Below are 27642 nucleotides of genomic sequence, written 5' to 3' on the forward strand. Positions count from 1 at the left end.
GGTACTGCCGCAGCTCCGCGGTCATAAACAAGGACCCTCTGTCACTGTGGATGTAACTGGGGTACCCGAAGATGGTGAAGATGCTGTGCAGGGCCTCTATAACTGAGGAGGAAGTCATGTCCGAGCAGGACACAATGAACGGGAAGCGGGAGTACTCGTCGATGGGCGCAAGGATGTAGGTGTTATGGTTGGTCGACGGTAGGTGCCCCTTGAAGTCTACGCTGAGACGCTCAAAGGGGTGGGTGGCTTTGATGATGTGGGTGTTCTCCAGTCAGAAGAAGTGGGGCTTGCACTCAATGCGCACTGGGCAGGCTCGGGTCATGGAGCGAATCTCCTCGACCGTGTAGGGCAGGTTGCGAGCTTTGACAAAATGCGCGAACCTAGTGACCCCTGGATGACAGAGCTCCTCGTGGAATTTCTGCAGCTTGTCCAGTTGTATGTTGGTGCAAGTCCCCCTGGAGAGCGCATCTGGAGGGTCGTTAAGTGTACCTGTCCGATACAGTATGTCATAATTAAAGGTGGAGAGCTCGATTCTCCACCTGGCGATTTTGTCATTCTTGATCTTACCTCGCTGGTATTGCTAAACATGAAGGAGACCGCGCGTTGGCCGATCAGCAGCGTAAAGCACCTGCCAGCGAGGTAGTGTCTCCAACAACGTACTACTTCGACTATGACCTGGGCCTCCTTCTTGAAAGAGGAGTGTTGGCTCTCAGGACCCTAGAGGGTTCAACCGGCCAGCCTGGTTCAAAGTGGCTGCCAGTGCAAAGTCAGACACATCGCTTTCGACTTGGAAAAGAATGGACTCGTCGATGGCATGCAGCGTTCCAGCAGCGATGTCTGATTTGTTGCGGTTAAAGGCTGCTCTGGCTTTGGTTGACAGGGGGAAGGATGTGGTTTTGATGAGTGGCCGTGCCTTGTCGGCATAGTGTGGAACCCATTGGGCATAGTAAGAAAAAAAATCCAGGCAGCGTCTGAGTGCTTTCTGGGTGTGGTGGGGTGGGGGGGTGGTGCGGGCAAGTCCATGAGAGGACGCATGCGGTCAGGGTCCAGCATGACCACCCTGTTCTCCACCACACAACCCAGAATTGCGAGCCGAGTGGTTCGGAAGATGCACTTGTCGAAATTGTAGGTCAAGTGCAGCCGAGTTGCAGTCTGAAAAAATTTCTCAAGGTTGGCATCATGATCCTCCGTGTCATGGTCGCAGACGGTGACATTGTCCAGATACGGGAAAGTAGCAGGCAACCCATTCTGGTCCACCATCCGGTCCATTTCCCGGTGGAAGACCGCGATGCCATTAGTAACCTCAAGGGTACCCTGAGGAATTGATGCAGCCGCCCATTCGGTTCGAAGGCCTTGAAAGGTTGGTCTTCTCGGCAGATCGGGGTTTGATGATAGGCCGAACGTAAGTCAATGGTGGAAAATACACAGTATTGGGCGATTTGATTCACCACATCCATGATCTGTGGAAGGGGGTACGCATCCAGGAGCGTGAAGCAGTTGATTGTCTGGCTGAAGTCAACCATCATCTGCGGCTTCTCCCCGTTTTTGACAATCACTACCTGGGCCCTCCATGGACTCGAGCTAGGTTCAATAATGCCCTCATCCAGCAGTCTGTGCAACTCGCTTGTGATAAATTTCCTGTGTTCAGAACTATATTGCTGGCTTTTGGTCGCCATAGGCTTCCAGCCAGGGGTGAGATTTGCGGAAAATGCTGGCAGAGCAACTCGGAGGGTGGAGAGACTACATTTGAGGCCCCTGGGTGCGGGGCCGGGTGGCTCGGGCTGCCGCTGGCAGAAGGTTTCCGGGGTGGAGTGGTTACAGTCAGAGAGCGGAGTGTGAGGCCCCCCCCCCCCCAAAGTACAGGGAAATGGTTTGAAACTGGCACTGAAAATCCAGTCCCAGCAGAGCAAGGGCGCAGAGTTGGGGAAGGACTAATAGTTTGAAGTCTGTGAACGTGATCCCTGGACTTTCAGGGTCACAACGCAGTACCCCTTTACCCCAGTCGAGAGCGATCTGGTCGCCAATTAAATTCTCTGTGCAGTGGGGAGAATAGCCAGTCCGCAACGGTGGGCCAGGTCCGGGCAGAAAAACTGTCAGTTGACCCCGAGTCAAATCAGCAATTGGTATAGTGTCCATGCACTTTAATCAGTTCCATTGCTTTTGAGAGGGGTTGGGGAAGTTCTGGTCCAGGGTTATGGATGCAGAGACTTGTAATGTAGACAGTGGAGTCCTGGATGATGACGTCACGCAAACAGTTGGACCTTAAAAAACAGTGTCGGGGAGTTGGTGTTGCTGCCTGCAGCCAAAGGTAAGTGTTGGGGGTCGCTGCTTGCTGTCGGTGGTGGGGCGGACAGTGGTGGGGCGGTCAGCGGTGGTGGGTCCCTGGTCGGCAGCGTCGGGTCCCTGGTCAGCAGTGGTGGCGGCAGGTCCCTGGTCGGCAGCGACGGGTCACTTGTCGGCAGCAGCGGGTCCCTGGTTGGCAGTGGCGGTGTAAGTTAGGTTGAATGTCATTGCGGCGAGGGTGGGTTATACCTTCCGCACTCGGGGTCTGCCCTGTGATGTCAGGCGCTGCCGCACAGTGGAGTCCTCACTCTCATTGGACGAGAGCTCTGAGAAAGAAGTGTTTGAAATGGAGAGTGGCGATTTGGCTTCAAACAAGGCACTGAGTTTGACGGTGGCCATTTTGGAGTGACAGACGACAGCAAAGTGGCTGTTTTTAAAGGACTTCTGGCACCTGGCTTTTCTTGCCGGGCACTGGGACCTGCTGTGCTTGTTCCTCCCGCAGAAATAACACTTTGAGGTTGCATCAGGCAGCATAGCGGCAGTAGTAGAGTAGAGGGAGGGCATCCTACTCACATCAGAGTGTGGGGTCCAGCCCCGAGAGTACATGTTCATATTTAAAACTGCAGCCTCCATCGTCTCTGCAATCCAGATCACATCCTCTAAGTTTCCTCTCCCGTGCTCTAGCAGGCACTGCCTCACCTCATTCAATCAAACCCCGGCCACATAGGCATCCTGAATGAGATCGTCTGTGGTCTCCGCAGCAGTTCTGTCTGTGCAGGCACAGTCCCTGCCCATTGCCCTTAGTGCCTGAATATAAGCCTTACAGGACTCACCGGGCTGTTGCCTCCTTGTAACAAGTTTGTATCGAGGATAGACCCTGTTTGCTGGTCGCTCGTAGAGCACCTTCATGGCTGCAGTGTAAGTGGTCGCATCCTGGACTCTCCGGTAGACTCTTGGGGACACTATAGTCATCAATATTAGTAGTCAATGGTTGTCCTCTATCACGGCAGGATCAGAGAGCTGTAAGTATGTTTCAAAGCATCTCACCTAGTGCTTGAAGTCATTCGAGGCTGTAGCTGACTGTGGGTCGATGTCGAGGCATATGCTCCATCTCTTCAAAATTTTTTAGTTAATAAAATTGTAGAGCGCGTCGAAAGAACCAAAGACTTGTTGATCCAAACCAAGGCTTTTATTAACTAAAAGACTGGAGCGTATCACAAGTAGGTCGACCAGTCCAGAATCACCTGGTCTGGCTAGGAGCAATCCTTTAAGATTTGCCAGTAGGTGTGGCTACACTCTCAGCCAATCACAGTCATCCTACACTACCATCTGTACATATACACATTGATGATAGAATCTGTACTATCACACAACCCAATTTTTGAAATTCATCCATAAGCACTCCCAAATCCTTCTGCACTACAGTGTGATGCAGTTTTTCACTATTTAAATAATCTGCACTTTTATTTTTCCTACAAAGTGGATGACCTTGCATTTACTAACATTGTACTCTATCTGCCAGATCTTTGCCCACTCACCTAACTTAACAAATCCTTCTGCAGCCTTTCCAATCCACTGTACAATTTGCTTTTCCTCTCAATTTAGTATCACCTGCAAACTTGGCTCCACAACACTCTGTCCCCTCTTCTAAATCATCAATGTAAATGATGAACAGCTGTGGGCCCAGCCTCGACCCCTACAGCCCCCCACTTACCACTGTCTGCCAATCAGAAAAACACCCATTTATCCTGACTCTCTGCCTTCTGATAGTTAACCAATCCTCAATCCATTCATCTGTATCTTATTGAGAAGTCTCTTGTGCGGCACCTTATCAAACGCCTTCTGGAAATCCAAATGTACAACATCATCCTGTTCCCCTCTTTCTACCACACCCATTATATCCTCAAAGAACTCCAGTAAGTTTGTCAAACAAGACCTGCATTCTTCCCTATTCAAGCATAATACACTAGTTTTAGATCTAATTATTGCACCCTCCATTTATATGTGAAATCCAATCATACTATGATCGCTCTTTCTAAGAGGGACCCTAGCTACTAGATCATTAATTTTACCTATCTCATTGCACAATACTAGGTCTAAAATGTTGGTTCCTTAACATGCTGCTCAAGAAAGCTATCACGGATGCATTCTATGAAGTCACCCTCCAAACTCCCTCAACCAACTTGATTTTCCAATCAACATGGAAGTTAAAGTCCCTCATGACAACTGCTGTTCCATTCTTACATGCCTCAGTTATCTCTCGGTTAATTGCCTGTGCCACTGTGCTACTATTATTTGGTGGACGATAGACAACTCACACCTGTGATTTTTTCCCCTTTACTATTCTTAATCTCTACCCAGATGGACTGAACATTCTGCTCCTTATATCGTCTCTCATTATTGCCCTGATCTCCTCCTTGATTAAGAGTGCCACCCCACCACCTTTACCTTCCTGTCTATCTTTTCATACTATGTGATACCCTTGAATATTTAACTCCCAATCATGCCCACCTTGTATCCGTGTTTCTGTGATGGCCACTAAATCATCTGCCTGGGGACTGATTTGCACCTGAAGTTCACTAACCTTGTTTCTAATTCTATGGGCATTCAGATAAAGCTCATTGTCCTTTTAGAATCTAGTCGTCTCTGCATCTTTTGGTTTTGACTTTTTCTCTTTCCTAACTCTAGCTTTGGTCACTGTACCACCTTTCTCATTCTTTCTTTGTAGGTTCCCATCCCCCGTCCCATTAGTTTAAACCTTCCCCAACCCTACTAGCAAACAATCTCCCTAGGACATTGATCCTGGCCCTGCCCAGATGTGGACCATCCAATTTGTACTGGTCCCACCTGCTCCAGAACCGGTTCCAATGCCTCAAGAATCTGAAACCCTCCCTCGTGCACCACCGTTCAAGCCACATATTCATTCTAACTATCCTGCTATTTCTACTCTGACTAGCTCGTGGCATCAGTAATAATCCTGAGATTATTACTTTTGAGGTCCTACTCCTTAATTTATCTCCTAACTCCCTAAATTCAGCTTGTAGGACCTCATCCTGCTTTTTCCCTATATCAGTGGTACCAATATGGACCACAACAGCTGGCTGTTCAACCTTCTCTTCCAGAATGTCCTGCAGCCACCCCGAGACATCCCTGACCCTTGCATCCAGGAGTCAAACTTACAGGAATGGAATAAACTTAATTAATTCTTTTACTTTGTTTTGTTTCTGCCAGTTATAGGGATGACATTTACCACTCTGTCCAAAGCAATGCACTCAAATTAAGGATCAACAGAGAATGTGGGTGTGTGGGTGTGTGGGTGGGCATGTGGGTGAGTGGGTGTGGGTGTGTGTGTGTGTGTGTGTGTGTGTGTGTGTGTGTGTGTGTGTGGGTGGGCATGTGGGTGAGTGGGTGTGGGTGTGTGTGTGTGTGTGTGTGTGTGTGTGTGTGTGTGAGTGTTGGTGTGTGGGTGTGTGGGTGTGTTGGTGTGTGTTGGTGTGTGGGTGTGGGTGTGTTGGTGTGTGGGTGTGGGTACGTGTGTGTGTTGGTGTGTGTTGGTGTGTGTTGGTGTGTGGGTGTGTTGGTGTGTGTTGGTGTGTGGGTGTGTTGGTGTGTGTGTGGGTGTGTGGGTGTGTGTGTTGGTGTGTGGGTGTGTGTGTTGGTGTATGGGTGTGTGTGTTTGTGTGTGTGTGTGTGGGTGTGTGGATGTCGGGGTGTGTGTGTGTGTGTGTGTGTGAGTGTGTGTGTGTTGTTGTGTGGGTGTGTGTTGGTGTGTGTTGGTGTGTGTTGGTGTGTGGGTGTGGGTGTGTTGGTGTGTGGGTGTGGGTGTGTGGGCGTGTGTGTGTGTTGGTGTGTGTTGGTGTGTGGGCGTGTTGGTGTGTGGGTGTGTGTGTGGGTGTGGGTGTGTTGGTGTGTGTGTGTTGGTGTCTGGGTGTGTGTGTTGGTGTGTGGGTATGTGTGTGTGAGTGTGTTGGTGTGTGTGTTTGTGTGTGGGTGTGTGTGTTGGGGTGTGGGTGAGTGTGTTGGTGTGTATGTGTTGGTGTGTGGGTGTGTGTGTTGGTGTGTGGGTGAGTGTGTTGGTGTGTGTGTGTTGGTGTGTGGGTGTGTGTGTTGGTGTGTGGGTGTGTGTGTGGGTGTGTGTGTGAGTGTGTTGGTGTGTGTGTGTTGATGTGTGGGTGTGGGTGTGCGCGTGTGCTGCGCGTGTGCATGCATTTATTTTGGGGAGGGTGAGCACAGTTACAAATCCACGTATAGTTAGAAAATCATCCTGCACCCTCCAAGGAGATGCCATGTTAAAAGAAGCAATTATTTCCAAGTGTGATGTAAACAAGGAGTGAAATAGGCTTGTGTGTGTGAATTCTGGTAACGTAGAGGAGAGTTCCTGCAGTTGCTGATAACCTCAAATGATGCAGCTATCTGTCGCTGAAACCTTTCAGAAAGTTGCAAGATTGTGATTATAAAATCAGCAGGAATTTAATCATCAAATTTCAGACAACTCTGCATCCCACTAATTGAGTTAAAGCAGTCCCTAGAGCTGGAGCGGAGAATTTTTATGATCCCAGCTTGAGGAGTGTTAAAGATTATATAATTCCTCTTAATAATCCAAGGTATCCAATGGAGGATAAATTGCTTTCAGTCATAGACAAATATGTCGAGCAAGGTGAGTCTCTCATCAGTGGAACACTTCTCTGCCCTCTCAAAACTTGCCCTAAACAATGCAAGCAGTGCTGTACCAGATAAGAATGAAGCAGTAATGAGTAGCTGTGTGGTTTATGTCGAACACAAGCCCTGGTGAGTAAATGCTACTTGATCACACTGTTGTGGCACGTATCACTTTGCTAGATGTTCAGTAGGTCAAAATAACAAAAAATGTATAATATAATGCCTTTAGGGTGGCACAGTTGGAGTAGCAGTTAGCACAAAATCATTGAGGACCCCTACACAGGACCTTTCAGCTGCTCCCGTCAGGGAAGAGATACAGGAGGACCAGAGCCAGCACCACCAGGCTGTGGTGCAGTTTATTACCACGGTCAGTGAGAAAGCTGAGTGACCCAAGGAACTGCTCACATTAACCATCCGAGACTCTCATATTTCCGAAACAATATTTATTTGTATATAAGAATACTTGTCCTGCATATGTATTGTTTGGCTGCATCTGTGTTATATGTCTGTTGTGCACCTCCATGTTTTGCCCTGAGGACTGGAGAATGCTGTTTTGTTCAGATGTACTTGTGCCATCAGATGACAACAAACTTGACTTGTCTTTACTTGAAAATCAGGATGACCAATCAAAGCTGAACATGTTGCTTCACAGTGAGGCAATGAAGATCAGCAAACCCAGGCATGATGGATGAGGTGGGAGATCTGACACAGACAGCAGAGAGGAAGTGAGGTAATGAAATCTGGGGAGGGGGCATGGTAACAAGGGAATGGATGAAGATTACAGTAGTAAATGATCTAAAGCAGTATTTCTCAACCTGCAGCTCACTGACCACTGGTGGTCCACTGGTTTCTTATCGGACATTCATGATAAGTAAAGGAAGTTTGAGGTGATAATAGGTTGAAAGCCCCTGACCTAAAAGCAGGACTTGTGTGAGTAATGTTATAGGGTGGAGATAGGTGGATCTCAGAAGTAGACTGAGGTCCACCTATCTTTCTAGTCAGTGCTGGTGCTGCTGAGATATCCTCTACTCAGAGTACTTCCTGTCATCTAGCTAGATTCTGTCAACCACTTGCAGGTGAGGAGTAGCAGCACTTCTGTCTGACCTGAAGCCATGGGAGTGCAAAAAAATCTAGAGTCAATGATGAACCATCAATTATCACTCTAGATTGCTCTGATGCCTGCTCCAGTGTGAAGGACAATACACGGATTTCAAGCGAGGTCCAGGGCATTAGTCTAAAGGAATGATTCCTTGACTATGGGAAGACAAGCCTGATGAGTCAAGAGGACAGCTCTCTTTATTTAAGTCACAAAGCCTCAGATTTTTTAAGATGGATTTTTCAAGGTCAGCTCAACGAGGTATATGAACTAAGTCTCTATGTGGTCAATCCCATTTTCTCCTTGTGCTATTTACATAGGGCCTTGGTGAGCCCACACTTCAGGTATAGCATATAATTTAGTTTCTTTACCTAAAAAAAATATACCTGCCAGAGGGAGCACAGCAAAGAATCACCACTCTGGTTCCAGGGAACACTGGCTTCACTCAAACTGTGTTTTCTCCACTTTAGAAGAATGAGAGAAGATCCCATTGAAACTTACAAATATCTTACAGACCTCTACAGAGACGATGTTTACTCTGCCGGTGTTGTCCAAAACCATTGTGGTTCATTTCCAGAATAACAGGTAGGCCATTCAGGTCATAGATGAAGAGCAATTTCGTTACACAAAGGGCATTGAACTTTTGGAATTCTCCACCCCAGGGAGGCATTCATTCACTCATAATAAAGATCAAGAGATTTCTGGACGTAAAGGGAAGTATTGCAGGAAAATGAAAATGCCGCAGATGACTAGCCACGGCAGAAGCACTCAAAGGGCTCCTGTTTCTTAGGTTCATATACTGTATCTTATGTTTTGTCAAAATGGTTAAGTAAAATTATATGGAAACACAAAAAAATGCAGATGCTGCAATCCTGAGAAAAAAATGAGCTGCTGGAGGAACTCTGCAGGACAGGCAGCAGACCTGGTGCATTTCTCCTCCCAGATGCTGCTAACCCATCAAGTTGCTCCTGCTAACTTATAGGTTGCTCAAGTAAAATAGTATGCTATTCTGGCCCTTTCAAACACATTTCTATCTTGGTCTAGGGTTATTAGCTACACAAAATACATTGAGGTTACTATACCAGATCATCCTTAAAAACCGAATAATGCATGCCATTGATGTATTAGCAATGAAACCGGCCCTTTGACACATGGCGTCTGCACTGAGTATCAAGCACCTATTTACACATTTACCAGTGTCCAAGAAGAGGGTGGTGACCTGCCTTAATGACTATCGACCAATGGCACTTACATCAACAGTGATGAAATGTTTTGAAAAGCGGGTGTTACATAAACTAAATAAGATATTCTGTATATCACTAACATAAATAAAATGTAAATCATATTCTAAATAATATATACCTATTTTTAGAAAATAAAACATTAATAATACAAAACAAGGAAAGAAGAAAATAGTAGAGGAGAAAACCCCTTTATGTATCGGTCTATACTACCTTACTGAATTGTACCCTTTTGGTTTGTAGAAGTTCTTCACTAAAATCAATAAAAATATTTTTAAAAAAGAAAAAGAAAGGCTGGTGTTGAAATATATCAGCTCCTGTCTCAGCAGCGACATGGATCTGCTCCAATTTTCTGTTGTAGCAATAGGTCTATGGCCAATACCATTTCACTGGCTCAACACAAAGCCCTGCAACACCTGGTCAGCGAAGATGCATAGGTCAGGATGCTCTTCATCGACTTCAGTTTGGCATTTAACACCATCATGCCGCAAAACTGATCAGCAAAATCCAAGACCTGGGATTCAACACCCTACTGTGTAATTGGATCGTTGATTTCCTCACCTGTAGACCACAATCAGTGAGGATTGATATTCTCCATCAGAAATGGAGCACCACAGGGCTACATTCTTAGCCCCCGGCTCTACTTGCTTTACACCTATGACTGTGTGGCTCGGTACAACAATAACACCACCTACAAGTTCACTGAATGATACCACGGAAATGGATTGTATAAAAAGAGGTGATGAGTCAGCCTGCAGGTGGGAGATTGAAAACTTGGCTGAATGGTGCACCACAATAACCTCATACTTAATGTCACCAAAACCCAGGAGCTAATTGTTCACCTCAGGAAGGGAAAGCCAGATGTGTATGATCCCATGATCATTGGGGGATCAGAGGTGGAGAGGGAGAGCAAATTTAGTTCTTGGGAATCACTATCTCAGAGGATCTTTCCTGCAGCCAACACACTAATGGCATCATGAAGAAAGCACATCAGCACGTCTACTTTCTCAGGAATTTGCGGAGGTTTGGTATAACACTAGTAAATGTGTGCTGACCAGCTGCATCATGGAGTGGTATGGGGACACTAATACCACCTTGCATAAAACCCTCCAAAAGGTAATGGATATAGCCCAGGACATCACAGGGCAACCCTTCCAACCATCAAGAACATCTACGAGGAACACTGCTGATGGAGAACAGAAGCAATCGTCAAGGATTCACACCACTCAGCACATCCTCTGTTCTCACTGGCTGCCATCAGGAAAGAGGTGGAGGTGCCACAAGACTCGCACCATCAGGTTCAGGAAGAGCTGCTCCCCCTCCACCTTCAGACTCCTCAACGACAAACTCAATCAGAGCCTCATTTAAAGACTCTTACTTATGTACTTTATTGTTTTTCTTCTCCTCTCTGGATAACACAGACAGTTGTTTATAGTTCTTTATTTGTTTACATGTATACATCTTATACAGTTTTATTTTACACTGCCAGTGAGTGGTAATTCTGCCGCGCCCACAGGAAAAAGAATCTCAGGGTTGTATGTGATGTCATGTATGTACTCTGACAAACAGTCGTTCCATTTTTTAACTCTCATCTGCTTCTCCTAGATACTGCCACTCACTTATACAAGGTAGGTTACGTGTAGTAGCCAATTAACCTACCAACCCACAGAAGGGTTTGAATGCGGCACTGTCCATAAGGAGCTTGTCTGTTTCCTCAGGGTGCTCTGGCTTCCTCCCACGTTCCAAAGACGGATGGGGTTAGTGGGTTAATTGTAATTGGGTGGCATGGGCTCATGGGTCACAAAGGCCTATTACTTCAATCTTTGGGAGGAAAACAAAGCTCTGGGAGGAAGCCCATACTGTCACAGGGAGAACGCGCAAACTCCTTACAGACAGGAGACAAGACCGGAAGTCAGTTTCGAAACGAGGTCTCAGTTGCAGTGAAGCAGCAGTTTTAATGGATGTACTGACTGTGGTGCTCAGAGGGAAAAGCACAGCAGAAAATTGCAGAGACGTGGCATGGATAGCCATGTCACTGAGCATAATTGGGACAAAGCAAGGGACCAGTCCTAAAACTGGAACAGAGCAGTGAGTCCTTTGCTCGGATATATAAAGCAGGGAAAACGCAGGGAGTCCTTATTATGAAAATTAGTAAATGCTGCAGGTAGCACATTATGGATCGGATATTATAGATTTCACATGTGATGAAACATTGCAGACAGAATTTCATCTGAATATGTCATCGTGACCACAGTAAAAACATCTGGCAGCAGCTTTTACTGAAGCTTTTGCTAAAGTAACAGGCAGATTTGTTCCTGTGAATATTTTCAAGTGCTTTTGCTTTGTTACCACATGGAATGATTTCACAGTTTGTCGCTGAGCTTTGTTTGCATTCTGGGCTTTTCAATGGATAATAATTTTGATCTGCACCTATAACCTGGGTCCATAAGTAAATGGTGACAGTTCAACCGTGGTGGGTTTTAATGGTTTCAATTCCACTGTGCACATTTCTTCTCCAAGTCCAGGAAGTGCTTACCAACACGATGCCCTTGTCAGCTTCCTAAATTTGTTTCCACTGTATCTCTAATTGAGAATGATAACATCTGCAATATCTCGGGATATGAACAAAACACGTTCAATAGCTGAATCAATATAAAACAAGCCGGGTTGTTGTCACTGTGTGTTTGCATATGCCCGTCCTTTACTCTCATCCATTGAGAGCTGAGGTCTCTCCCATCTGTTCACCTGTCTGTTTACCAGTGCGGGCACTAATCCAACTGAGGATGTTCATAAAATTAAAGAGAAACTATGCCCCCTCAGAAGAGAACAACTGTTTTGAAATCCAGAACGTAGTGAGTCAGAGAGCATAGCGGACAAGTGCTCACTGTATTCCTAGCATTTGTTATCCCAGTGAACGAGGCATTCAAATAGTGAGGGACTGAACTGTAAAGCACATACTAGTGCCTAGAGTTTCTACAACAGCTGCTTCATGATTTGTCTGGCAAAAAGAGTGCAGCTATATATTAGCAGCGTCTCCCTGCCCCATTCACAATGCAGATGTACATAGATGAGCTTGGACTGCTCACCCCTGGCATTTTGTCACTCAGGGCACAGCATCATTCACAGTGTCACAGTTGTACAGCACAGACACGGCACCTTTGGCCCAATCTGTCCATGAGTTGCCTTCCTGAGCTGTGACTATCCTTCAAAACATTTCCAATCCATTAATGCTAAATCTAAAATGCGGTGCAGGTTTTTCAAAAGCAATCTTACATTCCTGCAAAAGCGTAGGTCTTCAGTCCAAATTATCACCTCTCATTTTGACCGTGACAACTGGTTACTTGGACTATTTCTCGTTAAAGCAGCAAAGACTTGTAAAATCAGAGAAAAACTGCAGATGCTGGAAATTTGAAATAAAAACTTAAAATACAGGAAACATGGTCACCAGGTCAGGCAGCAACTGTGGAAAAAGAAACAGTTAATGTTTCAGGTCACAGAACTGGGACAAAGAGACATCAATAGTCATTTTATGTTGCTGGAGTGATGGGAAGGAGAAGCGTTGAGTTTGGGCCTATGTAGAAAGGGAATAATACATTTCTACACTACTAAACAATGATATAGACATTCACATTGGTCCCAGGTTGGACTCCGATACCAGTGGCTGCCTATCTTCTCTACACACTTCTGCATGTGTACACACTTCGCAGATGGGGATTTTCAAACATACTCCCAACTCCCCGTACCTACGGGGGTGCAGCTCTCTACAACCACTGATCTATTGCAGTACTACGGCTCAACTTCAGTGTAGTGCACACCTTACCCTTGACTCCTCCAGTGATGGCCATAGTGGTGACCTGGTGTGGAGTGATGCCCGGACCAAGAGGCAGAGAGAGAGAGAGAGAGAGAGAGAGAGAGAGAGAGAGAGAGAGAAATGTTGTATGCATCAATATTTTGCATTGTTCTGAGCTGGGGGTCTGCCCAATAATGATACTGAGTCATTTAAATGAGCCATGGGGTAAGGTGGGCACTAAATGGGTGTCCAGAGACAAATCTTGATTGGCAGGTGAAGTGACTTTCGAATAAGTTTCAAACAGGGAGGCCCTCCACAATCCACACATAGCATGAGCAAAGTGAACATTTTGCTGGCATCTCTCCCAGATTTTTTTTTCAGGTGACATGACACAAGATGGTTGTGAGGAATTGCAGGGCAAAAAGGTGATCCAAAACGAGGAATGGTTGGAGGTACAGGAGACGGCAGATGCTGTAATCTAGAGCATTTCTCTCTCTCTCTCTCTCTCTCTCTCTCTGTTTTCCTTCCACCAATTATTCACCTGCCTCTGTCTCCCAACTCCACTATCCCTCTCCCTCCCCTACATGGCTCCTTCTGTCCATCATCACCCCTGCTTTGTCCACCAAACCCTTACTGACCCCTGTCTCAACTTATCCTCCACAGATGCTGCCTGGCCCATTGAGATCATTAACCAGCTCGCTCGTTGCTCCAGCGAATGATTACATTGCTTAAGAATGGATTCACACCATTGTTCCCAAACTCAAAACTTTACCCCTGAGTGAACTCGCTGGTGCAATGTTAGGCCATGTGCATGCAAGAATCCTTTCCCACACTGGGGACAGGTGAAGAGCCCCTCTTGACTGTGAATTCGCTCATGAACATTCTCTTTTCTGATCCTGCAGGTTGAAATGCTGGGTGAAGAACCAGGCCCAAAATGAACATTCATCCACACACAGCAGGTTTACAGCCTCTCCCCATATGACTTTGGTGATGGATTTCCAGGTGCGATGGGTAACAGATATCAGAACTGGGATGCAAGAGGGTGCCAAGGGCGCTGAAGAGTTTCTGACCGTGTCGGAGATGCGGATCTGGAGCTCGGTTCGTCAATGGCTTTGTCTGGACTCTGTGTGGCTGCAGAGCTGTGGAAGCGCTGGAGGGAAATCTACGGACACTCGGTGACTCTGGGGGACTGTCTTTTGCTTCTCTTTCTCTGACTGTAAGTTTGACTGTAAGATGCGCTTAGGCAATTCCTGCCAGAGGCAAATCTGTCTGCCTTGCAGCAGGCAAAAAAGAATTTCATGTTTTATTGCTATGATAATAAATTGCATCTTGAAAAACGCATGAGCTGACTGTTTGCATTTGAGTTATTGAGTAGTAACCTGCTAACACATGATAGAAAACAACTATTGTGTTTTCAGTTAATTATCAGGAAAAGATTGTGAACACTGATTTGCTTTTGTAGACTGTCTCATTGAGAAATTCTTACCATTCTTGGTCCAGCAGGATCAATGGAGATAACCGACAAGATGATATCTGTCATCATCGGTTTCATGAAGCAGCACTTCTGTATTTCATTGAGTAGGAACAAAAACCTTGCATACAAATACAGCAGAGTCAAGGGTTTTGTTTCTAAAGTGGTAATTGATGTGTCTTAAACCAAGATGTGGGAGGGTGGAAGGTATGTGGCAGGTGATCGGCTAAGAAAAGACTATTGCTGACTTGGCCAGTGGCTGTCAGAAATTGGACAGCTATGAGTACTATGTTTCAAAAGGGAAGCCAGGCATCATTTATTATTTCCTTACCATCAGGATTAATGCCTAACACTAAATGGGCAAATTAATAAATCTCCCCAGCCATGATCAGCCACCACATGAAAGAATCTTATTGCTATTTCTGTCAGACACTTTGTTTCCTTGGAGCCTTGTACAGTAAATAATTGATGCCCTTGCAAGTGAAAGATGCTTAAAATAATTGCGTTCTGCTCGTTGGATTGTAGAGTCGGCAGAACGAGAAGCGACTGTTGCCCACTTTGAAACCTAGGGATTCTCCATATTCGCTTCACCCCATGAGGTGGTGTATTTCCATTCAGACAAACATCCTGTGTTCAGGCGAAGAAATATTCAGACAAGCATTGGTGACCAAACTTGTGGCTCAAAATGCAAGAACAGAGCCAATAGAAGTAGGATCAGCCATTTGCTATTTAATAAGATCAAGATTAATCTTTTTACCTCAATGCCGTGCCCTGTACCAACCCTATTGCTTCCCTTTTTTATCTAACAGTGTATCAATATCTGTCCCAAATACAGACTGTGACTGAACCGCTGCAGTCCCATTGGGTAAAGAACTTCAAAGCTTCACCACCCGCTGGGTGAAGAGGTTTTCCGCTTATCTTTCTATGACTACCTTATACAAGACTGTAGCCTTCATCTCTAGACAGACCGGTGAGGGGATTGACCGAATCTGATCAAAATATTGGCTCTAAATCAATAAACTGCAGATGCAAAAAATCTGCATGTATTAGCTTTGATTTCTCCTATGCCAAAAGGACTCATATCTCTCTGAACATCACAACTTGTAAGGCATCATGATTTAAAGAACATCCTTTTTTCCACCAAAATGTATGATCTCGTATTTTCCCAGTTACATTCCTTCAGAGATCGTGTCATCTATTTTCTTAACATTTTAGATTTCCAGCATCTGCTGTTTTTGTGGTTTTCTCAATCTCTCTGCCTCCATCTTGGGAGACAAACTCTTAACAGACATTTTCTACAAACCCTCCAACTTCCACAGCTACCTCGACTACATCTCTTCCCACCCTATCCCTGTAAGGATTCCATTCCATTCTTTTAATTCCTCCGTCTCCATCGTATCTGCACTCAGGATGAGAACTTCCATGGCAGACCATTAGAGATGTCCTCCTTCTTCAAACAACATGGCTTTCTCTCTACCGCCATCAATTTGGCACTGCCCTGCAAATCCTCCATTCCCTGCACATCTGCCCTGGTCCTCTCCGCCCCTACATGCTACAAGGGCAGGATTCCTCTTGTCCTCACCTACCACCCCACCAGACTCCACATCCAGCACATCCTCCTCTGCCATTTCTGCCACCTACCACATGATCCCACCACTTATTCCCCTCTCCACCTTCTGCAGGGCGCGCTCCCTCCGTGATTCCCTTGTACACTCCTACCTCCCCACTGCAATAGCATGGATCTCCTGGTGGCCATCATTTCAATCCCTATCCCATTTCCTTGCTGAAAAGTTCATGCATGGTCTCATGCACTGCCAGACTGAGACCACCTTATCTTCTGACTAGGCACCCTCCAACTAGATGCATTAATATCAACTTCACTGGCTTTCATTAAACCCCCCCACTTTTTCCTCCATCACCCTTCCCCAGCTCTCTTTCCCATAGCTCTCTTTCTTCCTTTGCACAGACATGATAAATTCTTACCTGCTCCTTTATCATATCCTTTTGTTGGTCTGGATTCCTCCCCCACCCGGCATTGTCTAAATTCTGAGATCTTTCTGAGATTTCCTGCTTCCGGCTCATTCTGCTTAATCCTTGAAGAAGGGCTCAGGCCCGAAACGTTGGCAATATATCTTTGTCTCCTATTGATGCTGAAAAGACGACTGAGTTCCTCAAATATTTCGGCGTGTTTTCGCTAAAGCTAGATAAACCCACTCATCCTGACAGAATGCATCCCAGGTTCCTGTCAGAAATGGCGTAAGTTATAGTTTGTGGACATTGACAAAAATTCTCTGGACTCTGGTAGGTCCTGGAAGATAGCAAGACAGTAAATGTTTTCCCATGTTTAAAAAAGAATGTGGGCAAAAGTCAGTTAGTGTAATGTCTGTAGCTATGAAAATGCTTGATGCTATCATTATGGAAGAAATAGCGAGACATCTGGATAGAAATTATTCTGTCAGGCAGATGCAGCATGGATTCAGGAATGGTTCAAAGTTCAAGGTTCAAGATTCCTTTATTGCTATGTAATAATACAAAAAAATGAAATATACGCGATATACATCCAACTTTGCCCTACTGACAAAGCAAGTCACTATTAGCAGGTAATGCCTGACAAATTTACAGGAGTTCTTTGAGATTATAATGAGTGTGGTAGATAGAGGGAAACAGGTGGATGTTGTATACTTGAATTTCCAGAGACTGTTGATAAGATGCTGCATAAGAGACACCCAAAAGGATAAGATGCTTAGAGTTGGGGATAATGGATTAGCATGGATGGAGAATTCCTTAATTTGAAGGTAGAGATTTACGACATGTGAGTGTTTCTCCAGTTGGCAATCAGTGGTGATTGGAGGGCTGCAGGGGTCAGTGCTAAGCCTGGAAATGCTGACAATACGAATGAATGATTTGGAAGAGAGGAATCAGTGTTGCGTATCTAAGTTTGCTGACAACACTAAATTGAGTGGAAAAACAAACTGGGCAGAGGATGTGGAGAGTCTGCAGAGAGATTGAGATGGGATGTACGAGTGGCCAAGAGTCAGATGCAGTACAGTGTTTGTAAATGCATAATCATCCACTTTGGAAGACAAAATAGTCAGTCAGATTATTAAAATGGTGAAATATTGCACCATTCTGTTGAATGTTCATGCAAGAATCACAAAAGCTTGGTTTGCAGGTGCATCAAGTAATTAAGAAGGCAAATGAAATGTTGGCCTTCATTGCTAGAGGAGTTGAATTAAAGATCGGGGTCCTGGTGAGGCCACTTTTGGAGAACTGTGTGCATTTCTGGTCTCCTTAATGGGGAATAGATGTACTAGGTTTGGGGGTTGGGTAGAGAAGGTTCACCAGGTTGATTCTGGGGATGAGAGTGTTAGCCCATGAGAAGAGTTTGAAGCACCTGGATTATACTTGCTAGAATTCAGAAGAATGGGCAGGATCTTACTAAAACATTTAAAATTATGAAAGGGACAGATAAGATGCAGGGAAGTTGTTTCCACTGGTAGGTTAGACTAGGATTATGGGACACAACCTCCAGATTCGGTGGCAGAGACAAGGAGGAACTGCTTTTCCCAGAGTGTAATGAATCTGTGGGAACTTCTGCCCAATAAAGCAGATGCAGCTGCCTCATTAAATATATTTAATACAGAGTTAGATAGTGGAGGAATGAAGGGTTACATTGAAAAGGCAGGTATGTGGAGTTGAGTCAATGGTCAGATGAAGTTCAGTTGTGGGGGGAGGAGGTGGTGTGATGGTGGGCTGGGCCCACCCCCTCACCCCCTCACCCCCTCACCCCCTCACCCCCCCCCCAACAATTGAGCTGCTGCTCTTATTTCATATGTTCTTATATTTTAAACCAATGTTTAATCCACACCAACATGTCACCACAACAGCATGCACACTGATTTGGTTTTGATTGATTCTTGGGACATCTAATTGAAGACTTCGTGTCATTCCAAATGCACCACATTTATTGCTTTGTCTTGCCTAGCCGCAACCTCAAAGTACATCAACAGATCCGTCAAACAAGATTTCCTTTCCTCAAATCAATACCAACTCTGCCCAATCCTCCTATTACTTCAATGTGTCTGTCACATCATTTAATAATAGATTCTAGCTTTTTCCCTTCAAACTTGTGTAGAATCTCTATTTACTCTCTCCCTTCATAAAAAAAGATTGTGTGGCCTTCCAAAATGTAAGGATTGTCTGAGAACCCTTCAGTTTTGGGTCATGACATCTAGATTATCTAGTATCCTTCAAATAGTCAGAACATAGGTCAAGTCAAGGTAACAAAAGAAATTGATAAGGGTAGGGCTGTAGATGTGGTTTACATGGATTTTAGTAAGGCATTTGACAAGGTCCCCCATGAGAGGCTCGTTCAGAAAGTCTTGAGGCATGGGATCCATGGAACCTTGGCTGTGTGGATAAAAAAATTGGCAGAGAGTAGTAGTGGAAGGAAAGTATTCTGCCTGGAGGTCAGTGACTAGTGGAATTCTGCAAGGATTTGTTCTGGAACCCATGCTCTTAGTGATTTTTACAAGTGACATAGATGAAGAGGCGGAAGGATGAGTCAGTAAGTTTGCGGATGATACAAAGGTTGGAGGAGTTGTGGATGGACCTGAAGGTTGTCAAAGGTTACAAGAGGATAAAGACGGGATGCAGAGTTGAGCAAAAAAGTGGCAGATGAATTTCAATCCAGTTAAGTGTGAGGTGATGTATTTTGGAAGGACAAACCAGAAGACTTAAGAGTGTGGGTGAACAGAGGGACCTTAGGGACCAAATCCCTCAAGGTCAATGAGTTAGAATAGTTGAGAAGGCCTAAGGGATACTGGGCTTCATTAATAGGGGGATTGAGTTCAAGAGTAGATAGGTCATGTTGCAATTCTACAATTCTCTGGTGAGACCACACATTGTATTGAGTTCTCATCATCTCACTACAGGAAGGATGTGAAAGCTATGGAGAGAGTGCAGAGGAGATTTACCAGGATGTTACCTGGATTGGAAAATACATCTTATGAGGCAAGGTTAGCAGAACTGGGACTTTCCTCTTTGGAGCGTAGAAGGTCGAGAGGATACTTAATAGAGGGCTACAAGATTATAAGGTGGACAGCCAGTGCCTGTTTCCCAGGGCAGCCATAGAAAACACCAGAGGTCATGAGTACAAAGTGAAGGGAGGGAAGTTTTGGAGAGACATCAGGGTAATGTTTTTACACAGAGAGTTGTGGGTGTCTGGAATGCCTTGCCAGGGATGGTGGTGGAGGCTGAAACATCAGGGGCATTTAAGAGACTCTTAGACTGGCACATGGATGGAAGAAATATTGAGGGTTATAGGGTAAGGAGGGTTTAGTATTTTTTTAAGGAATATATGGGTCAGCACAAAATCAAGGGCTGAAGGTGCCTGAGTGGCGTACTTTGAGGTCACCCATAAGTCTTCAACCCATACCTTACTTGTATGGAGCTCTTTTTCCCCATCACCCTGTGTTTATGGATCTTCATGCTCCTTCAAGTCAATATCTCGATTTGAAACTCTTATTTCTCATTTTACACCCCTCTTTGGTTTTTACCCTCCCCAGTCCTACACCCCTTCAATATATCGCTCTTTACCAGTTCTTGTTATTTCTAGATTTATAGCTCCATTGTTGGCACTTATGCCCTCAGCTACCATATCCGAAAAACTCTTTATACTTGAGTGAACCTTTTCACTTTTTCACCTCTCTGTCATCATTTCATAATTCTATCAAAAAATCAAGATTATGTTCACTAATATCTCATTATATGCCATATGTTGTTTATAAATGTTTCATTGATAAGGATTTCAATATGTTGAATGCGCTGTATAAGTTTCATGCTCATTGTTGCTGGATATAGGACAGTGCTGTGAATGGTCTGTCCAAATGTTGAATAAAATATGGGCAGGTAGAAACACTGATTTGGAGATAATAATTGGGTCTAAAGCTGGCTGGGCTTTTACTGCTGAAGAGGGAAATTAAAGAGATCTGTGAACAATAAAAACAGAAGTTGGAAGAACTCAGCAGGTCAAGAAGGCACCTGTGGAGGTAAAAGGTGCAAGTCAATTGACTCAAGGCCCTGGATCAAGAGTGAGAGGGATTGGGAGGTCTCGACCCAAAACATTGACAGCTGAATTCTTCCAGCACTGTTTTTTGTTCCAGATTCTAGCATTTGTGGCCTCTTTTGTCTGAGAGCAATTTGCCATGCTGCTTTATTTGTACAAGTCTGATCAAGTAAACGCAAAGAGAGAGGGACAATAGTCTGATTAATGTCCTGAAATCCCCAAATTATGTTGGACAAACAGATGCTGCTTAACTCAACATGGTGAATATGGGTGACACCCTGGCTTGCTGTTCAACAATGCCATGGTAACAAACAATGGTCTGAGATTTGTTTAAGAAGGAGAACCTAGTGTTTAAACTTTCCTCCCACATCCCAAAGTCAAGTGAGTTGGTGGATTAACCATCCCCTGTAAATTGCTTCTGGTGAGTGGTAGAATCCAGGGAGATTTGATGAGGATGTGGTGAGAGAGAAGTAAGTTAGGTTAGCATAGAATTGGTGTAAATGATGGTAGTCGATCATCGTGGACTCGATGGGCCGAATGGTCTGATTCTGTGCTGTGTCTCTTTATGATCCAATGATATAATACTTTCACTAAAATTAATTAGTAAAATCTTGGTTCAGGCATGAAGCAAAGATAGCTCATCTTAATGAGGGGTGAAAGTGGAGTCATCGTTTCCAAGAATAAGATCCAGACAACATTCAGGCATAAACATAATCTGCTGAGGAACTCAGCGGGTCAGACAGCATAAAGTAGCTCAACAGCATGTACTAAAGTGTATCTGTTTAAGGTGAGTGGAGGAAAGCTTATAGGAGAAGTCAGAATCATTATTTCACAGTGTGGTGAATGCCTGGAATGTATTGCCAGTGATGGTGGTGGAGGCTAGTTCAATAGGGACTGTTGTGTCCAGTTTGTACCATCTGAAGTCTTAATAAACACAAGAAAGGCTTGCAAATTTACAGCACGGTTCTTTACTCACATCAGGCTATTGGGTTGCATATTGATACAATGTTTCTCACCGCACTTACACCACTCTCAAGTGTGATGTGGCTCTTGCAGTGTTAGTGTTCATGCTCTAGCATAAAATAGTCCCAGATTTCCTCAGTATATAGCAGGGGCATATAAAATACTCTTAGATAGGCACAAGAAACTAAAAAAAAGGGTTTTAGGCGTATGGTAAGGAAAGAACAGTGTATTGTGGAGTAGATTTATAGAGGTCAGCACAACATCGTGGGCCAAAGGTTCTGTTCTGTGTTGTAATGTTCAATATTCTATCAGTGAAGAAAAAGAATGATCGAAATTGCAAGCTGAAGCTCTGCACCAGGACCTGATGAAGAGTTTCAACTTGAAGCCTTGATGATTATTTTTCTCCCATTGATGTGGTTGGCTTCAGATTCCAGTCTCTCATGTGACTCTAAACTTCAGGTATAGTCTGATTAACAGCAAGTAGCCCCACACCTTCAAAGCTCATTGGTTCAAATAAGAGAATGCAGGCCAATGTAGCGTACTTCACTGGTACTACAGCCCTTCCTTAACATTAGTCCTGTCCACCACTGGAACCCCATGGCTGCATTGGGTACAATCGACAACATCAGACTTCTCCATGGAGAGATCTGTGAACTTCGGGCCCTTGGGAACTCCACAGCTGGCAGGTTCCTCTCTTGGCTGCTTTCTTTCTTGATTTGAAAATACATCAGCAGTCCTTCACTGATGCTGCTCTGCATCCTGGAACATACCACCCAATACCATTGTGGTTGGATCTTCACCAGAGAGATGGCATCAGTGAAAGAAGCTGCACACCACCACAGTCTCACAGGAAATTGGGAAGGGTCAACACATGATGAGCAGGCCCAATGATGCCCAGGTTCCATGTTAGCAAAAAAAAACTTTTTTTTCAAAAAGTTAACATTAAAGTCATAATATGAACAGCGAGAAAGCAGACAGCAGAGGGCACCATGAGTCTCCATTCACTCCACAGGGTTGCACATATTTGAAGGAATGTAGGAGGGGACAAATGAACAACTCAAATCAAGTCACCTTTCTTTATCGTTCATACCATGCTTGCATGGCAAAGACGAGATAGTATTTCTCCAGGACCATGGAGCATATTTACATAAATAAGTTAAAATAGAATTTAAACACATAGAAATATTAAAATATTTACACTTGTACAGTAAAAGTCCACAGTACTATCCACTATCCACATATGTTCTGGGAATTCAGGAGTCTGATGGCTTGGGGTAAAAATAACTATTGCCCAATCTGGATATAAGGGCCCGAGTGCTACGGTACCTCCTACCAGATGGCAGAAAGGAGATCAGTTTACATGAGGGGTGTGTGGAGTCCTTCACAAGGTTAATCATCTTTTGCCTGAATCGAGTGTTGTAGATGTCCTACACGGTAGGAAGATCTTTTCCACTGACTTCACTATCTTCTGCAGGGTCTTGCGGTCCAAGGAGGTGCAACTTCCAAACCAGGCGGTGATGCAGTTGCACAGGATGCTCTCAATACAACCTCTGTAGAATGTAGTGAAGATGGAGAGTGGGAGATGAACCTTCACAGGAAGGAGAGGTGCTGCTGGGCTTTCTTGGCTATGGAGCTGGTGTTAAGGGACCAGGTGAGATTGTTGTATTGAAACTGCCGATGCAAAGTACACAGCACACAGAACTGGTACAGTTAACTCTCTATTGGATACCAAGTTAACCTAAGAGAATCCTTACTGCTTTCAGACTCGAAAGCAGTCTCCAGGGGTCTCCATTCAACAAAGGGATGCATCAACTTTTATACACTTGAGTAAACAAATCAATCTAAAAGATTTATTCTACAAATAAGATAAGTAACACCCCTTGTTCCCCCCTCCCTAATATCCCTGTATCAAGGATGAATAATAACACCAGGTTACATTTACTCCACATTCAGCAAAAACACTCATACCTTATCTGCACTGCCTGCATTCCAAAGCCATCTGTTGGAGCCTTATGAAGGTCGTACTAGTCTGTATCATAATCACGGTGCCTTCCCTTAATCTCTCAGACATCAGGCTTCCATTTTGTGCTTTAATTCACTTTAATTATTTTAATATTCACTTTAATACTACATTCCTTCTTTTTATCATGTCATGATAACGACTAAAAGGACTGTGGAGGATACATGGATACTATAGAAACAGTAAGCAAAGGATTGTGAAAAGGGACCAGTGTGACAGTCAGGCATTTCGTATCAATTTCTTGGGAGTCCTGTATCTCTCTTTTTTCATGTGGTTCACCCATTTAGTGATGTTGTCAGAGCTGCTTGTACAGAAGCCTTAGCCCATACAGCTCTCCACCCCGACCAGCCAGAATAGTCTCCATTCCTGGATTGTCACTATATGGATGGCAACTATCTCTGCTGACACCACCTTCCCAACTGCTTGGGACCTCTTAGCCGTTTCGTTAGCCAATAACCCCAGCTTCTGAGTTCAGCGAGCCATACCTTTGGATGCCTTTCTTGTACTGTCAAAGGGCAACAGAATCATAAAGACCTGCTCCATCTTAAAGATAGCTCTCTTTGTCCTGTATCTGGTTACATCTGGCCAATCAGTGTATTGGTATAGCTTCTGTACATTTCTTTTCTTTGGCTTGGCTTCGCGGACGAAGATTTATGGAGGGGGTAAAAGTCCACGTCAGCTGCAGGCTCGTTTGTGGCTGACAAGTCCGATGCGGGACAGGCAGACACGGTTGCAGCGGCTGCAGGGGAAAATTGGTTGGTTGGAGTTGGGTGTTGGGTTTTTCCTCCTTTGCCTTTTGACAGTGAGGTGGGCTCTGCGGTCTTCTTCAAAGGAGGTTGCTGCCCGCCAAACTGTGAGGCGCCAAGATGCACGGTTTGAGGCGATATCAGCCCTCTGGCGGTGGTCAATGTGGCAGGCACCAAGAGATTTCTTTAGGCAGTCCTTGTACCTTTTCTTTGGTGCACCTCTGTCACGGTGGCCAGTGGAGAGCTCGCCATATAACACGATCTTGGGAAGGTGATGGTCCTCCATTCTGGAGACGTGACCCACCCAGCGCAGCTGGATCTTCAGCAGCGTGGACTCGATGCTGTCGACCTCTGCCATCTCGAGTACTTCGACGTTAGGGATGAAAGCGCTCCAATGGATGTTGAGGATAGAGCGGAGACAACGCTGGTGGAAGTGTTCTAGGAGCCGTAGGTGATGCCGGTAGAGGACCCATGATTCGGAGCCGAACAGGAGTGTGGGTATGACAACGGCTCTGTATACGCTTATCTTTGTGAGGTTTTTCAGTTGGTTGTTTTTCCAGACTCTTTTGTGTAGTCTTCCAAAGGCGCTATTTGCCTTGGCGAGTCTGTTGTCTATCTCATTGTCGATCCTTGCGTCTGATGATATGGTGCAGCCGAGATAGGTAAACTGGTTGACCGTTTTGAGTTTTGTGTGCCCGATGGAGATGTGGGGGGGCTGGTAGTCATGGTGGGTAGCTGGCTGATGGAGGACCTCAGTTTTCTTCAGGCTGACTTCCAGGCCAAACATTTTGGCAGTTTCCGCAAAGCAGGACGTCAAGCGCTGAAGAGCTGGCTCTGAATGGGCAACTAAAGCAGCATCGTCTGCAAAGAGTAGTTCACGGACAAGTTTCTGTACATTATATGCAGAGGAAAATTAACAGGACCCTATCCAATTAGTAGTCAGCCATGGATATACTTTATGTCAAAGTAAATGTCTCATTGTATACACTAAGAATCTTACATCAACTTTCTCCCACCTTTATTATGGCTATATGACTGTAGGTAGCATTTAATAAAAGATGTCATGTTATACCCTGCTGTCCTCCACAGGCTTATATCCATACTTACACTTCTCTGTAGACTGGTCTGTCTCAAAATCCATTCTATCATTTTCTGTATGGGGTAGGGGGTGGGTTTTGAGGGGGTACCTCCCATTGAATTGGTTTGAATATGGGAATAGATTCAACAGCTAAAAACATTCATCTTATCAACATACAAGTAAGACATATTTAAAAAGCTATATGTTGTCACCAAATATACCTCTTTTCAGTCATGACTCTGGTATTCAGTTCAAATGTCAAGGCAATAAAAGGCATAACAATAAAGTTCTCATGTGGTAAATGGGCCTTTTTCCTTAAGTCTGTTCGGTGTATCTAGTGAGACTATCCTTTAAGCTTTATTGCAGTCAATGTTATTAGTGGGACTTGGTGAAACTGCTGCACTCCAAGGAACTTGATATTCTTGACCACCTCAATGGTCGAGCTGTCAATGGTCAGCAGAGTGTGTTCCCCCTCCCCTTGCCCACAGGCCCTCCTGAAGTCGACAACTATCTCTTTCTTTTAATGCTCAAATACAGGTTGTTGGCTCTACACCAGTCTGTTCGTGACGCACCTCATCCCTGTACGCTGGCTCAGCATTCTTACTAATAAGACCCACCAATATTGTGTCGTCAGCAAACTTGATGATGTAGTTCGAGCTGTGTTTAGCTGCACAGTCGTGCGTCAGCAGAGTGAAAAGCAGTGGACTAAGAATGCAGCCCTGGGAGTGTGATGGTCTTGGAAGAGCTGCTACCAATCTGGATTGCTTGGTGTCTCCCTGACAGGAAGTGCACCATCCAATTGCAAAGGGAGATGTTTAGATCCAACAGGCTCCACTTCCTTATCAGATACTGAGGTACTGAAGGCTGAAGTTGATAAAGAACAGTTGAACATACAGCCCTTGCTTTTCAGATGGGTGAGGGTTAGATGGAGGGTGGTGGCAATGGTATCATGCATAGAATGGTTAGATCTGCATGGGAAATGCAGGGGGGTTCAAGTGATGGGGGGGGAGCAGGAGCCTGATGTGCCCCACAATGAGCTTCTTGAAGCACTTCATGACGATGGATGTGAGTGTTTCAGGGCGGTAGTCATTAAGACACAGATGGCTTCTTCAGCACGGGGACAATAGTGGTGGTTTTGAAGCACGTTGGGACCACAGCGCTACTCAGGGAGATTTAAGGATGTCGGTGGGAACATCTGCAAGCTGAGCCGCACATCCCCTGAGAACTCTGCTGAGAATGTTATGAACTTGGAATGAATTTGGAGAGAATGATGACCAACAACTTCCAAGGAAATGGAATGCAATCATCTTACTCACTAAACACAGAACTTAAGTGCAGAGAAGTGAGTGAGTAGCAGTCTTCTGTGCACTTGTGTCAAAGAATGTGATGTAAGCTGGTTGTCAAAGGTTCTTAATCATATTTCTTTCTTTTTAAAATATTCTTAGAGTTTAACATATAAGCATAAATATAGAACTGAAAATTACATAATAATTCAATTATTATTACCCCCTCTCTCGAATCAAGATTACATTATAAATTAATTTTAAAAAATCAATAATGTAGTACGGTTGGCGACCCCCAGAGAACAGGCAATGAACCATCGAGACATTCAGTAATTGTTAATTCTTCCAATTATAAAACAAATTCTAAAAATAAGCCCCACAATTTCATAAATTGAAACCTTCTATCTTTAATATTATATATAATTTTCTCTAAACTTAAATAAGGCATGTACATCATAATTCTTTAATAATTCTTCCAAAGCTAATCAATGGCTGTTCAAGCTAATAAAAATAATATTAACAATTGTAGCATTTAACATGTTATTATTTTTTTAATCTTATGATACAAATGATGTATCAATTCTCTGGTACATTGTGTATGGCATTTAATTTGCATATCATTTTCAGTTTCTTATTGCTGCCATCAAAGATTCCCACCTGCTTCAAAAGGGCATCATCCAAGAAGAGCTGAGTGAACTGCCTCAATGACTATCGCCCAGTGATTAAATGCTTTGGGAGGTTGGTCATGGCCAGAATCAACTCGTACCTCTGCAATTTGCCGACTGCCATAATTGCTCCACAACAGATGAAATCTCATTGACTCTCCACTCAGACCTGGATCACCTAAACAACAGCAACATGTATATCAGGGTACGGCAACTTAGCTTTCAATACCATTATACCCTCAGTGCTGGTCAGCAAGCTTCAAACGCTGAGGCTCTTCAC

This window comes from Narcine bancroftii, chromosome 6, assembly GCF_036971445.1.
Source record: "Narcine bancroftii isolate sNarBan1 chromosome 6, sNarBan1.hap1, whole genome shotgun sequence".
Lineage (NCBI taxonomy): Eukaryota > Metazoa > Chordata > Chondrichthyes > Torpediniformes > Narcinidae > Narcine > Narcine bancroftii.